At 41.5% G+C, this 16,187-nt stretch overlaps 1 protein-coding gene and 1 non-coding gene across 4 annotated transcripts in view; both read right to left on the bottom strand.

The window, feature by feature from the left end:
* RAB27A (RAB27A, member RAS oncogene family) overlaps positions 1 to 16,187 on the bottom strand; it is a 73,671-nt gene that overhangs the window by 32,819 nt on the left and 24,665 nt on the right. Inside the window, exon 1 of one of the 3 annotated variants that reach the window (XM_032622929.1) lies at positions 7,364 to 7,427. The exons of the other annotated variants lie outside the window; for them this stretch is intronic. The gene's annotated coding sequence lies outside the window, so the exon portion shown is untranslated. Of the gene's footprint in view, positions 1 to 7,363; positions 7,428 to 16,187 lie in introns of those variants that run through there. 3 annotated transcript variants of the gene reach the window in all.
* LOC116750298 lies at positions 15,921 to 16,027 on the bottom strand. The gene has a single exon (XR_004348994.1). It is a non-coding gene; the product is annotated as a U6 spliceosomal RNA (small nuclear RNA).

Raw genomic sequence — 16,187 nt, 5'->3', positions numbered from 1 at the left:
AAAATACACAGTGCAGAATTTGGGGCACCCAAACAACATTTTGTGCACACAATTTCCAGCAAGCACTCCAGCCTATTGATGCTTGGGAAGCTAGTTCATCAAGGCCTCTCAATTGCACTGCTGTTGTTAAAAATAAGTAAGATGTCCACATGTCAGGCACTTTACCGGCATTAGTGTAACAGCCCTCATCACAGCCCTAAAGGCAGGTGATACATACATCACACACACTTCCTCCCTCGGAAGAATCTCGGTGCCAGTCTATCATGAATGCCACAATGAAAGGATGAGGAAGTGGGTCTTGGGCAGTCTCTCCACATATTAACATGCGCTCAATTCCAATGAATTGTTGAGAGGCATAAAAAAAGTGGAAGTTAAGAGCCAGGACTCTAGAGTTGAATCACCTGGATATGAATCCAGTCATGTCACTTTAGAAAATTTAATGTCTTTTGCCTCGGGATCCCCATCTTAACAATGGGAATGATAACCTATTTTATTAATACTATCATGTATCTGCTTTCTTAACTTCTTTAAAAGTGGGGTGCATCTTATATTTCACAGTCTTACCACCCATGACATCTTACAATTGTTATTAAATAAGGTGGCACTGGAAATACAGTTGTGTGAAACCTTTCATTAGCAACTTCTAAGCAAAATCAAGAAGGCAGCATCAACACATTTTAGATTCGATGGAGCACAACAGTAAACCTATCTCAGAGGGCTGTTGTGAGGATTGAGTATACATATAAAGTTTAGTTTAGAACAGTGCCTGGCACACAGTAAGTCCTGTATAAGTATTAACTGCTATTAGCATCATCAAGCAGTCTAGCTCTGAAGGGTCAATACGAAGGCAATATTCTTTCTTAGAAATGAAGGAAGAACTGAATCCCTAATTGAAAAATAAGATTAAAAAAAAAACTCTATGGAGATGTAATGGCCTATATGGGAAAAGAATCTTAAAAAAAAAAAAAAAGAGTGGATATATGTATATGTATAACTGATTCACTTTGCTATACACCTGAAACTAATACAACATTGTAAATCAACTATACTCCAATAAAAATGTAAAAAATAAAATAAATTTTATGAAAAAAAGAAAAAAAAAGAATCTATGGAGAGCACTTGAACCTAAGGTTAATTCTTTAAACACTGTACCTCCTGGAGGAAGTAGCATCTAAATACCTCAAGGAAATGTCTTCTAAAAAGTCAAGAATGCCCTCAATTTGAGACAGGCAAAAGATTTTCTTATTCATCTCATATCTATCTCCTCCTTACACAAATATTTTTTCAAAGTGATCTACACCCTCACTCTCATCAGATTAACAACAGAAAGCAAGGAACACCTACTTCCTCAACGTGTACCATGTGGTGATAATTGCCTGGTGAGAGAAAGTCAATGATCTTCTTCCTTATTTAAAAAATAAAATATATTTTAATTGCTTTTCAGGAAATAAGATAGAAGAAATTGATTTTAGTTAAGTGCAAAGGGGAAAGCTCTCTCTCTCGCTCTCTCTCTCTCTCTCTCTCTCTCTCTCTCTCTCACACACACACACACACACACACACAATAGTCCAAATTCTCCATGAAACTTCCTATTAAATTCAGTCAAAGATTCCAACCTTACGATCCCCAATCACTAGGCAGAATCATTCAAAATCTACTCCAGATAAGCCAGTTTTTAAAAGCCCAATGTTCCCTCTATCAACCACATTTAATACAGAGAGTAAAAAAGCAGGGAGGGATAATATTACCTGAACAACTACTATGTGTCATGAATGGTAGTAGACGTGGTTCTATTTTATCATCCTTAAGTGGAACTTAATGTCTGGGTAAGACATAAAGAGAACGTTGTTTTCTTAATGTGGTGGCACGTAGGCTTGGGTTCAAATTCTGGACTCTTCTTGGTGTGACTTGGTCTAAGTTCTTCAAACTAAGTCTCCTCTCTTTCAACTACAAAGTGGAGATAACACTACTAACCTCACTGGGTTACTTTAAGGATGAAGTGACATAATCCACAGAAAGTTTTAGCACATTGCTTGGTTTGTGTTAAGTGTTCAACAACTGAAACTTCTTTTTAGCAATACTATTACTAACGTATAGCCTCATCAAGTTCTTATTAGGCAAGGCATGTAATTTTATAACCTATTCCTAATGTAACCAGTACCTGAACCTTTAGAAAAAATAAAGAAAGTCAATTTAGGTGCAATTATTTATGAGGTCTCTATCACAAAACCTACCTTGGCATTCCATTCTAACAATGAGGGGTTTTTTTTTTTTGCGGTACGCGGGCCTCTCACTGTTGTGGCCTCTCCCATTGCGGAACACAGGCTCCGGACGCACAGGCTCAGTGGCCATGGCTCACAGGCCCAGCCGCTCCGCGGCATGTGGGATCTTCCTGGACCGGGGCACGAACCTGGGTCCCTTGCATCGGCAGGCAGACTCTCAACCACTGCGCCACCAGGGAAGCCCAACAATGAGTTTTAACTGGGTGATTTTTGGCAATTTCAGAGCTAGAGTGTTCATTATAAAAGCATTTTATAATGGGAAATTCCCTGGTGGTCCAGTGATTAAGTCTCCTCATGCTTCCATTGCAGGGGGCCTGGGTTCGATCCCTGGTCAGGGAACTAAGATCTCACAAGCCACGAGGAAAAACCAAAAAAAAAAAAAAAAAAAAGCAGCATTTTGTAATGTACCAAGATATGAGTAGGGGCAACTTGTGTTTACCAGATGAGCTCTGGCTACAACTGTCTTAGATCACTGCAATTGCTATACCCTGAAGTAACATACATTTACTCTCACTGCAAAAGCAAGATGTGTACTGCCCAAGAGTGGGGCTCCCCATTTCCACAAGAGGAGATAGCCTCTGCCCTCTGTGCACGTGACCTTCCTCTTCTCAATTTCTGATCTAGTGTGAGTAGATAGGTTTCTACCCTCCTGAATAGGTTGATAGGAGAATAGATGAAATTATAAACAAAGAGCTTATCTTGTTTGTGCAAAGATCTTAGGTAGAGAGAAGTAAGTAGAAATGTAATGGCATTGAAGAATAGACAGAAATTGGAATCTGTTTCATAGTAATACAATAGATCCACCCTTAACACTGAGAAGAGAGGTACATAGCTAAAAATTGACAATCTAAATTTACATTCAATTTGGCTTAATATTTATAAATGTGCCTCTTACACAGGAATATTCCATTTTCCCCAATTACACAAAGTGAAAAGACTAAATTATAGTATTCGATGATATTCCAACATAGTAAGTTATTCAGAGAAAAAATAAAATCATCTACAAACACTACTGAATTAAATATACATTCCCAAATACTACCAGGACATCCAAATATATCATTTGTAAAAGCATCCTTCAGCCATTTGCAATTCCTTATGAGTATTAAAGAGAAAGACCAGAATAAAGAAAAAATAAGCAGTCTCAATCCAGGAGTTGACCTACTATTTCTGAAATGTTACTATCACCTCAGTAGGTGACTAACATAAGCCAGTAGTCAAATAATACAAGAAACTACACATTAAGAAAGAAGGGGGCACTGGAATGATTCTTGAAAGTAGAAAATGTTCTTCTGGAAGACCACTGTCAACGACTCAAATGAGATACTGGCTTTTTTGTTTTTGTACGATATGGAGATCATCAATTCATTTACTCAAAAGACATTATTTGCTGCCCACGCCTCTTTTACAATCAGAATATAACTGTTTACCGAAATTTATGGAAAGTAAATACTGGGTGTTATTTACTTACAGTTTGTGACAAGTACATCTTATTTTATAGACACAGGGTAATAGGAATAAAGGCGTACTACAGAAACTGTCCTTTGTAAAATATAGACAATACAGTGGCAATAGGAGTGGCTGTTTGGTTTGCCGAGTAATATCTCAAATAAGGTGAAAGTAGCCCTATAATGGCCACAACCACACGTCCCTGCAATGGAATGTCCCACCCATGGCTAAATGTGCTTCCTAATGACACTGTAAAGCAGGAAATTCTTGGAATTCTCCAAGAAGTCCACAGAAGTGCAAAACGTGTAAAGTCTACTCCCACTCAGTGGTTGCTTTTTGTGAGCACATAGAAAACAGTAAGACATAGGTGTTGGAATCAGGGTCTCCTCAATTCAAACAGGGGACCACCACCTACTGGTGTAAAGTGAGTAGCAAAATGCATGATGGAGGGGCTTCCCTGGTGGCGCAGTGGTTGGGAGTCTGCCTGCCGACGCAGGGGACACGGGTTCGTGTCCCGGTCCGGGAGGATCCCACATGCCGCGGAGCGGCTGGGCCCGTGAGCCATGGCTGCTGAGCCTGCACGTCCGTGAGCCTGTGCTCCCCAATGGGAGAGGCCACAAGAGTGAGAGGACCGCAAACCGCAAAAAAAAAAAAAAGCATGATGGAGGTCAATATATCGTAGCTGTTCTTATGACTACGAGAGATTAAGGTTTGAACACTGACCTTATGGCATTAAGACTGGTGCTTTTTCCACTATTCCTTAAGAGGGACACTGAACCTAATAAATCTCCTAAAAACTGGAGAAAAAACATTTTACGAAAATGGAAAAGGAGGAGTGACCTAAGCTACCTGGAAGGTAGCTGCAAGACCAACTGATTCATAGAGGGAATTCTGCTATTAAGTTCTGAAGAGGTAGAAGTGAAGAGCCTTTGGCTATGTCAGAGTGATGCCAAACTCCTGGGCCCAAGAATCAAAGATGGAAACATTAGGAGTGACTGTGCTGCTACCGCAGCCAGGACTGGAAGGATTACAAATTAAGTAGCACTCAAAGGACTTGAAATTGAAAAGTGCATTTCCATGAACTGGGAGACTAGGATTGACATGTATACACTGATGTGTATAAAATGGATGACTAATAAGACCCTGCTGTATAAAAAAATAAAGTAAAATTCAAAAAGAAAAAAAAAAAGTACATTTCTAAGGTTGCGAAACACAGAACACCTTTCCATTTATGACCTAGAAATGGAATCAGGGATTCTTGCCAAGCCTAGTCCTCCCGGAATATGCGAGAGTTGTAAGGCCTCTGACCAACACAGCCTAGCTGCCCTCTTGCATCTCACCTCTCTCAAAGTTTTTCATGTGCTGCAACACAGGAAAGATGTTGATTTGTCAGAGGAAATGCACCAAATCAAGAAAAGAATCACTTCACTTTGTGATGAGGCAATGATGCTTCTTTCATTCCAAGAAAAATTTTAGGATGGAAAAGCAATTGTGAATTAAAAGAATCTTAGACCTGTTGAGGATGACTGTCCAAATAATAAAAACAATTAGATTAATATCCCTGAGTTGGCAGTAGCTGGGGAAGAGAGGGATTCCTTTACCATTGCCTTTTTTAAAAACTAGAATGAGTGCTCTATATTTATTCACCCCGTAGAGACACTGTGTCCAGAATATACCACCACCCTGCCTTTCCAGACCCAATCATTTGCATACCAGGATATTATTTTCACTGTTGTTTTGTAAGGGTGACTTCTACAGTGTACTGTAACCATTTCCCTGACTTCTTAAACAAAGGGCATAGACCATACCTCAACTTTTCTGTGATGAGATACTGTAACTGTATACTTGCAGAAACTGTGAACGGTGAGGGCTCCTATCCCACACACCCTACTCTGAAGGCCAAGATGAAGCATCAGTTTGGCACACAGATACTTACAAAGGCCGCTAAGATGCACCGGACAGGGCTTCACCTCTCCCTCGTCCTGCCTACACCACAGCCTCACCCACGCTGACCACACCAGGGCACAACCGTTCTCCACCCCAAGGGATATGCTTCTCAGGTGCAGTCTGGCTTACGAAAGCACACAGGACTCTATCTCTTCACAGCTGGTTTTCTTTCTTTTTTTTACATATAACTTTATTTATTTGTTTGTTTTTATTTTTGGCTGTGTGGGTCTTTGTTGCTGCACACGGGCTTTCTCTAGTTGCGGCGGGGGCGGGGGGGCTACTCTTCGTTGCGGTGCGCGGGCTTCTCATTGTGGTGGCTTCTCTTGATGCGAAGCACGGGCTCTAGGCACACGGGCTTCAGTAGTTGTGGCTCGCGGGCTTCAGTAGCTGTGGCATGAAGGCTCTAGAGCACAGGCTCAGCAGTTGTGGCACACGGGCTTAGGTGCTCCACGGCACGTGGGATCTTCCCAAACCAGGGCTCGAACCCTTGTCCCTTGCATTGGCAGGCAGATTCTTAACCACTGCACCACCAGGGAAGTCCCATGCACAGCTGCTTTTCCTTTCCATAGTCTCCTATCCACCCTACAACACCCCCATGTTGGGTTCTAACAGTCCCACTTCTATTCATTACCCTGAGCCTCTCTACTCTTTCTTGTCCCTCATCTCCATGTACTCTTCCCAAACTCCAGTTTGTGTGTGCAAAAACTGACCTCACACCAACAACACCAGTCCATGAATACTGATGCTTTCCTTATAACAGTGAGCTGCTATATCAATTTAAAGGTACTGGACTCTCCATAAGCTCATTTGCTACTCTGTCTTCAGGAACTTCTGCTTTTCCAATAAGGAAAGTTTTCCCCCAGCTAAGTCTGGGAACAGAACCATTTCAGAAACCCAAGTGCTTCTCCACTGTGCCAGTTTGGGGTTTACCATATACTGATGAAAAGGCAGCATACTGACACGTTAATCATGAGTTTAAAAAACTAGTGTCTGAGGATTTCCCTGATGGCGCAGTGGTTAGGAATCCACCTGCCAATGCAGGGGACACGGGTTCGAGCCCTGGTCTGTGAAGATCCCACATGCTGCAGAGCAACTAAGCCCGTGCACCACAACTACTGAGCCTGTGCTCTAGAGCCCGCAAGCCACAACTACTGAGCCTGCACGCCACAACTAATGAAGCCCGCATGCCTAGAGCCTGTGCTCTTCAACAAGAGAAGCCACCTCAATGAGAAGCACGCGCACTGCAATGAAGAGTCGCCCCCGCTTGTTGCAACTAAAGAAAGCCCGCACGTAGCAACGAAGACCCAACGCAGACAAAAATAGATAAAAAACAAATAAATTTAAAAAACTAGTGTCTGAAAAAAAAAAAAAAAAAAAAAAAAAAAAAAAAAAAACTAGTGTCTGTAAATATTCCACATGTGTTAACTTAGTTCTTTTAAAAACAGTAAAATAGGCTCAGAAAAATCAAACTATTTCCTGATGTTTTAGCACCACAAAACAACAGTACTAGGATTCTTAGCCTCTCTCGTTTGGTGTCAATAAGCTCTAAACAGCCAGCTATAGGTCTTCCTGGTCCTCGATCAGGTCCACTCTCTCCATTTAATATACTTACAATACATGTTTAACTGCTCCCTAAATATCATATTCTTTAATAGCTGAATCAAAAGGAAAGAAGAGAAACTCACCTGTGGTGCAGGTCCAACCTAATACACTTCTTATTGATTCTTGCCCCGTTCCACCTATGCAGTAGGCAGTCTTAGCAGGGACTGTTTGCATTTCTATCAACAGCTTTTTATAGACTAGGGCGTGCCTTGGGTTTACTTATGCAAAAGAGGACTGAGGTACTTGCAGCCATCCAGCCTATTTCTAAATCAGCCTCTCAGATCACAGTTGGCTTTTTTGCGATTGTTGTTGTTTTTTCTAATTTTCTTACCTTTGAATCAGTAAGTGCTGCCTAATACCACATTTGGGGGGATTTGTTAAGTTTTACGAATGTCCCCTGGTTGCGTAAAAAGGATCTGTATTCCCTGTTTGTTGTATGCAGAATTACGTATGTACTAGTTCAAGCTAGTTAGTTGTATTTTTCAATCTGATATATCCTTGTTTATGTTTTCCTACTTCACCTGTTAGGTTCCGAGAAAAAACTGGATGGTATTTATTTTTAGAAAATAAGCACAAGACAATGTCTTAAATGAGATGAATATAACACATCATAAAAGAATAAGGCACTGCAGTTCTTATTAGAGAGGCCTCAAGTCTGTGGAACTCTGGGACCCACTGAGGTTCTTTAGGAGTCTATAAACTTTTATTCAAATGTCCTTTTTCTCTTTATTGTTATTTTTTTTAACTGGAATAAAAAGTTACAGCCAAACGAGTTATATACCACATTTAGAGATCTCCAAATTGTTCACTTACTGCCTGGCTAAGTTATTTGCTTCTGCCTTTAGTGCATACCTATTATTTGGAATTCTTATAAATCTGTCATTAATTGAGAAGGCTATAATTTGCACTAGGCTTTTGTCATTCTCTTTCCTTTTTAAAAAAAAAGTGTGGAGTGGATTCACATGTCCCCTCTTGTGAGAATATTTAAGGAAGCATATGTGAGCCACACTCAGTAAATGACAGCAAGGCTCAGGCACATCTGTTCAGCACATGTTGGCTTTTACTCAGGACAATTGAGCCATAAGGAATGAACACAGTATGCTGCATCCTAACATTCTATTACAGAGCACTGCAGACATGACTTTATGTTTGGGGAGCTTCTTCTCTGACTTAGAGCTACGCTAAGCTTGGGTTACTTCTTGTTCATAGCAGATCAGTGTTTTCACAGCCAGCTGAATACTCTTGCATAGCGTCTCAGAAAAGCTACATAATGTCACTGCAGCAAACCTTTCGCTCCCTCAGAAAACTGCTCTGGTCCAACTGGTTGCAAACTTTCTTTAGCAAGGTTCTTCACATGAAATCTTACCTGGCACTTTAACATATAAAACAGGTGAAAGTAGAACCACTCTGGTAAAAGAAGTGAAGGTAAGACCCCACCTCCAAGGCCTGTGGACCCAACAAAGTCCTAACAAGTGCTCCATTGTACACATGTGGAAAATCAACGTGGAAAGCTCGACCTCAAATGGCTCTGAATCATCTCTTTTACCTTCAACTTTGTACCCAACACTTCCTGCCTGCCTAAACACCTCAAACTGACACCTCAAAAATGCCATCTCTCAAATCTCGTCCCCTTACCACAACCTTAGGACTCTTCTTATCTGGGATTGAAAATCTGGAATGTATTGGGTGACCCTGGTAAGAATTCCAAGAAGGGCTACCTGGAGCTTCACAGAATAAGTCTGTAGGAAAGGACAATGATCACTGGGTCAGTCAAAGGGAAAGAAGAGCTGTGGATCTAAGGCTGAATAGTCCAGGGAAAATCTAGACCAAACTGGCTAGAAGTGAAGCAAGGGGCAGCATCCCCCTTGGGACAGAAAACCAGTGTTCTTGAAAAAGGGAACTATTGGGAGGATGTTTATAACCAGCTACACTGGTGATCTTTTCCCAAAGGGCATTATAAAGCATAGCCATGTCAGTCTCAATGGACTCAACAACCTATGCTTGGGTGGAACCCTCAAAAGTCAAGATATGCTTTGAAGACCACAATGAAATGTTGATATAGCAAACTTAAAAAAACTGAGAATATATTATTTTGTGCTACGTCAGAAGCCACTTTGTACTAAAGTACAGCACAGGATAACACAAAGCAGCATAAATTAAAAAAAAAATACTGATGGGAGAAAAACTTAAAATTCTCTCCACTAACGACTTTTTTCTATAAATTCAAAAGAAATTGCTAGTATTGTATTTTCTCCATAGAACCCCCTGTTCCAGCTAATGGCAATGTCATGAGGAATGTTTCATATGAAAGGACTGCTACTGGGACTTCCCTGGTGGCGCAGTGGTTAAGAATCCACCTGCCAATGCAGGGGACACGGGTTCAAGCCCTGGTCCAGGAAGGTCCCACATGCCACGGAGCAACTAAGCCCTTGCACCACAACCACTAAGCCTGTGCTCTAGAGCCCGCAAGCCACAACTCCTGAGCCCACATGCTGCAACTACTAAAGCCCGTGTGCCTAGAGCCCGTGCTCCACAACAGTAGAAGCCACCGCAATGAGAAACCCACACACCGCAACAAAGAGTAGCCCCCGCTCACCGCAATTAAAGCCCACACGCAGCAACGAAGACCCAACGCAGCCAATAAATAAATAAATTAATTTAATTTAAAAAAAAAAAAAGAAAGGACTGCTACTTAGAACCATTAGAAAGTTCCAGGGAAGGAGGAAAGGGCATGGGGAAGACGGGAACAGAGCAATCCCTAGCGTTCCCTACCAGAGCAGGCAGCCTCATATGAAGATGGCATAGAACCAACTTCAGGCCAGAAGGGGGAGATACAAATGGAGGTCCCAGACAGGTGGACAAAGTCACATCAAAGTCAAACACCAAAAAAGTAAGGAGCAGATCAAAAAGGGGACAGATGGCTTGTGGATTTGAGCAATTCAGGAGGACAGCTAGCCATACAGACTGGGAAGACTACTTGATCATCAGAGCCAGTAGGAACAACACCTAGAAAAGACCCAGGTAGCTGTTACTTTATCAAAAGCCAGAGAGATTCTTCCTTTCTAAGTCAGGACAATTTATTCCATCTACTTGCTCTCCCCTGCTTAACCTATCCAATTTCAAAGGCTCCCTAATCAACCCAAACAGGTTCCTTCACTAAGTTTCCTCCAGCTGCCCTGGGCAAATGGAAAAGTCAAGCATCCAGGTTAGAACTTGGTTCCCAAAGCCATACCTGTCTCTGTCATCAGCCAAGCCTGGGATAAGGACACCTATGGGAACCAAGCTCCTATTTTCTTTTTTTTTTGGGGGGGATGGGTAAGAAGTGGATTTATATAACACAAAATAAAGATTCTGTGTTAGCAAGGAAACTATGAATCAGCAAGAGAACAAGCTTCTATTAGGAAACTGGACATTTACCACATACATTCTAGTGCAAGAGGTTTTACATTTTGTTAAGATGCAAAATGCTTATTTACTCAGGAGATGCAGTGTGATTTTCCAAACCAAAATCTGAGGCATGAGGTCTGTCAGTGGATCTTCATGACTGTTTTGGGAAAAAGGCAGAATTGGGAATATAGTTTAGTTACCAAAGTACTGGAATTTCTAAAGCACCTCACTAATTTATAGGGCAAATACACAGAGAAGAAAGTGAAATGAAGCAGTATCGGAAAAGCCATGGAGTTGGCCATCACAGCACACCTCTGTGCACAGAGGACACGTGCAATCATTTGAGTTCCCTTCACTTCTGACCATCAGGGCTCAGGACTGAGACCCTACTGATCGCCGTAGTAGAGAAAGGGGAAGGGAAGTTGTTTCAATGGCAACGTCCTCACCTACTTATGTTCCTCTTCTCACAGTCTCAGTAATTAACACTATGACCACGAACTAAGCCAAAAGTTTCTCTACCCATTCCACTCTCAGCCTGGAAACCAGTCCTCCTAGGCCACATCATGCTCTGGATATTCCTTTAACCAATGTTTTCTCAATATGTATGAGTGCTTTATCTTGGTTAACTTGGACGGGTATTACACTACTTCTGAGTACTCCTCTCCCATTCCTCAGCTCCCCAGTAAACTTGCGTATTGCCGGGACTGTTCTTCTCGTGTGTCGCTTCCCCTCCACACCTCACCGCTGGACTTAAAACAGGCCAGCTGTCACTCAATTGCTAATTGTGTCTACCATCTGGCTTTCTCTGACAGCCTTTTCCTTCCTCTGTTTCCCTCTGTTCCCTGCTGATTTCATTCAGGAATGACTCATAAGGTGTCTTGGAGCTCCACTGATAGCGGCTCTTTTTTTTTTTTAAATAAGTTTATTTATTTATTTATTTTTGGCTGTGTTGGGTCTTCGTTGCTGCGCGCAGGCTTTCTCTAGTTTTGGCGAGCAGGGGCTACTCTCCATTAGAATGTGTGGCTTCCTCATTGCAGTGTCCTCTCTTTGTTGCGCAGCACGGGCAATAGGCTCACGGGCTTCAGTAGTTGTGGCACGAGGGCTCAGTAGCTGCGGCGCACGGGCTTAGTTGCTCTGCAGCATGTGGGATCTTCCCGGACCAGGGTTCGAACCTGTGTCACCTGCATTGGCAGGCGGATTCTTAACCACTGAGCCACCAGGGAAGTCCCTAGCTGCTCTTTTTTGATAAATTAAATCATATTTGCATTCAACTCAAAAGTATTTGATAAGCAGTTTATGTGCCCAGTACTGTGTTGGCAACTACAAATGACACAAGAGAAATATGAGAACCCTCAAGAACTTGGTAATTGGGATGAGCAAATAAAATGAACTCACTTCCAACAAAGGACAAATAAGACAAGATAATCAGGAAGCAAAATGTTACCCAGCCCAGGATATCAAAAGTGAAATGGGGGGCTTCCCTGGTGGCGCAGTGGTTGAGAGTCTGCCTGCCGATGCAGGGGACGCGGGTTCGTGCCCCGGTCCGGGAGGATCCCACATGCCGCGGAGCGGCTGGGCCCGTGAGCCATGGCCGCTGAGCCTGCACGTCCGGAGCCTGTGCTCCGCAACGGGAGAGGCCACAGCAGTGAGAGGCCCTCGTACCACAAAAAAAAAAAAAAAGTGAAATGGGCTTGATGTCAGAACACCTGGATTCTGCAACTTACTTCCTAGCTGTGTGATCTCGTAACCTCTCCCAGCCTGTTTCCTCAATATGGGAGTATTTATCTAGCAAGATCACTGGGAGGATTAAAGACACCAAGAGGTCAGAAACAGGGCACAATCTGACCAAGGCTTCAAGCAGAAACCAGGGCCTTAGCTGAACACCTTCAAAGCCGGAAGGGATTTAGCTCAGTGGTGGTGAGTAGGAAAGATGGAATGTTTAGTGCAAGAACATGTTTTGACTGCAATTTAACAAGTATTGAGAAGCCCTGTTAACTACTTCAAAGGCTATGAATGTAAACACGATATAGTTCTTTCCCTCAAAATTTAGTCAGAGAAACATAAGACAAATCCACAAATAACTACAAAACTGGCTATAAATTCAAAGGAATGCTTATGAGGCAATGTGGCAAGCTGAAGAAGGCTGGACAACGAACCCGTCAGTGTGCTGGGTACTCGTTTCAGCTCTGCTACCATCTGCGTGTGATCCAGCATGGGTCACCACCCCTTCTCCAGGCCTTGTTTCCTCAAATATGAAATAAGACGGCTGAACTCAATGGTCTCTTCCCTACACAAACATTCTACATTTGAAGAGTTTAGCCACGAGACGTTTAAATGGGGTCATGGTGGCAGCTGTCCCTCGTGTCACCTCTCACTCCTTAAAGACGAGAGCCTAGACATGAGCATGAGATGGAAAACATCCAAGAGACATCTGCATTGATTTTGTGGATTCTTGATGGTAAATAAAATGGTTATAGTATAAAAAAAATAATAATAATAAAATGCAGTGCCTCACTGGGTAGAGGAGGAAGCAGCAAAGAGAAAGTACTACCAAGAATGAAACTGGGTGACCAAGGCGGCAAAATGGGGCTGCTGACAGAAACAGGATATTTGAAGTTCGGGAAGGGAGAGAGCTGAAGTGGGCAGAAGGTTCTTGTGGGTGGCCCCCAGATTTTTGGAGGGAAAAGATGATGAGATTGGATTGGGACAGACTGAGAGTTAGGGGTCAACAAAGCCACATGACAGAGAAGTGCTTGAAAACCATCCCCTTTCACTATGGTCCCACATTTATCTCTGTCCTTGGGACAGAGGCAGAGGGGCCAACAGTGAAAGGTCCAAAAAGAAGGCCATGACTGTACAAACCACAGAAGAGGGAACACACAAGACCAAGGATCACAGCAGGGTGTTCTCACTCAAACTAAATTACATGGGACATGGTGGGAAGTCCCTGCTGTTGTGATGAAACTTCATTTGCAGACATCATGCCTCTAGTATCTGACAGTAAGTAAAAGGGAAATGTCAAGGAGGACAGCTGGATATCTCCTTGCCTCTAGACTGTTGTCTCCTTTGGGGAGCCTTTATTAGGGCACCAATTCAGATTCAAAACATCACCCTATATCCCACCCGTCTGACTACATGTTAATAAAAATACATACTGGCCAGGGGTATATCATTTTCCTTCAGCCTCATTCTCTGCCTCTCTCACTCGGCTTGAAATAATTACCACTTTTACCGCTGATATTAAGAAATGACAAGCCCAAACCCTTTTCTAATTACTTAATGGCTGAGGGTTTTCCGAAGAGAATTAGCTAACTAGACCATGTCCGCCATGTTTTTGTTCTCATTTAAAATAAAGCAACACTTCTATAAATATGCATGTGCACCGTCTCCTGACGCATGCCAGCAAGAGCTTCTCCAGGAAATTGTTTGGCAACCTTTTTCATGCTGTTTGTTTGACGAACTGGGTCAAATGCTCATAATCGAAGGCCACAGATCTGGGCATTCCAGCAATGCCAGGCCCTGCCCAACAACCCTGAGAGAAGAAGCGTTTACTGTCTCAACACATCTGAACCAATTCAGAACATACCAGGGGAGAAGGGTAGATACCAAAGAGTGACATTCCTGGGGCATAGGTATGTGCGCGTTCAATAATATTCAGTACAAGACGATGCCAAATTGTTGTCCAGCATAATTGTTGTACTCTCCCAACTTCACATCTTCACCAACATTTTATTGTCAGACTTCTCAGAATGGTAACACACTGTAATCTAAATTAGCATTTCTTTTATTGCTAATGTGGTTGAGCCATTCAATTTCTTTTTTTTTTTTTTTTTTTTAATTTGTTGGCCATTTGATTTCTTCTTGTGGAAGAGCATAGTCATGTCCTTTCCCTTTTCCTTCTGTTGGGTTGTCTTTTTCTTACGGACATGCAGGAGTTCTTCATATATTCTGGCTACTCGTCCTTTGTCAGTTACAGAGGTTGCAAATATCTTCTTCCTGTTTGTGGTTTGTCTTTTCACTTTTTTTTTTTAATTGAAGTATAGTTGGATTTGCAATCTTGTGTTAATTTCTGCTGTACAGCAAAGTGACTCAGTTTATGGAGAGAGAGAGAGAGAGAGAGAGAGAGAGCGCGAAAGAGTCTTTTTTATATTCTTTTCCATTATGGTTTATCTCAGGATATTGAATATAGTTCCCTGTGCTACACAGTAGGACCTAGTTGTTTGTCTTTTCACTTTTTTAATGTGAAAAAAAAAGTAGTCATATCTATCAAACTTTTATAGTTCTTTTCATATCATGAAAGAAATCCTTCTTTACCGAAAGTAATAAAGATATTCTTCTACATTATTTTCTAAAAGATTTTGCCTTTCACATTAAGTCTTCAATCCAGTGGGAATTTTTAAGGTGTATGTGGGAATCCAATTTCATTAGTTTCCCCAGAAGGACACCTAATTATCATAGTACCATTTATTGAGAAAAATTATGCTTTCCCTAGTGAGTCACCATATCTGATTAGATCTGTTTCATGGCTCTCTCTTCTGTTCCTTTGGTCATTTTCATTATCCCTGGGCCAATGTCATATGGTCTTAACTACTACTATGGCTTTATAATACAGCTTTATATTTATTGTTTGTATCTGGGAGGACCAGGCCCCTCTACCTCACTGTGGACATCCTTGACCTTTCACACTTCTTTAACGCCTTTAAAAATGTTGTCAAAGTAAATTCTCTTCATAAAGACCTTGTACGTTTTTAGATTTACTGGTACTTTATATTTTTGTGACTATTATAAGTGACATCTTTTAAATATATATAATATATATGTAGTATATATATATATACACACACACATATATATATATACATTCTATATATTTCTTTTCTAATCTTGATACCTTTTATTTATATTCCTTGTCTTACTGTACCAGTTAGGACCTCCAAAAGTACTGAATAAAAATCTTGTCTTGATTCTAACGTTTCACCGTGATGAATAACATTTGCTACAGGTTTTTGGTACACACTCTTATCAGGTTAAGGAAGTGCACCATCTATTACTAGTTTTCTAAGAATGAGTATTATGAATGCATATCAATTTTATCAAATTTCGTTCCTAAATCTATTGGGAAAATTATGTGGGTTTTTTTTCTTCTTCCATCTGTTAATTTACAAGCTTTTATAATTATTCTGCCTTTTTTTTTACATATTTATTGGAGTATAATTGCTTTACAATGGTGTGCTAGTTTCTGCTTTATAACAAAAAATTATGGAACACTTCACGAATTTGCGTGTCATCCTTGCACCGGGGCCATGCTAATCTTCTCTGTATCGTTCCAATTTTACTATATGTGCTGCCGAAGCGAGCACTATTCTGCCTTTGATCTTTATTTTTCCTTTCTTCTAGTTTTTTCTCTAACTTTCCTGACTTCTCCTCTTTACCTATACTCTCTACCCAAGACTTCTCTTTCAAAGTCACTGTTTCTTCCATGTCCATCCCTGAGGAGAGGAGGCTATAGTTCTCAGAATC

The sequence above is a fragment of the Phocoena sinus genome, chromosome 2 (genome assembly GCF_008692025.1).
Source record: "Phocoena sinus isolate mPhoSin1 chromosome 2, mPhoSin1.pri, whole genome shotgun sequence".
NCBI classification, from domain to species: domain Eukaryota; kingdom Metazoa; phylum Chordata; class Mammalia; order Artiodactyla; family Phocoenidae; genus Phocoena; species Phocoena sinus.
The sequence above is the reverse complement of the archived record's forward strand: the minus strand, read 5'-3'. Positions and strand labels throughout refer to the sequence as shown.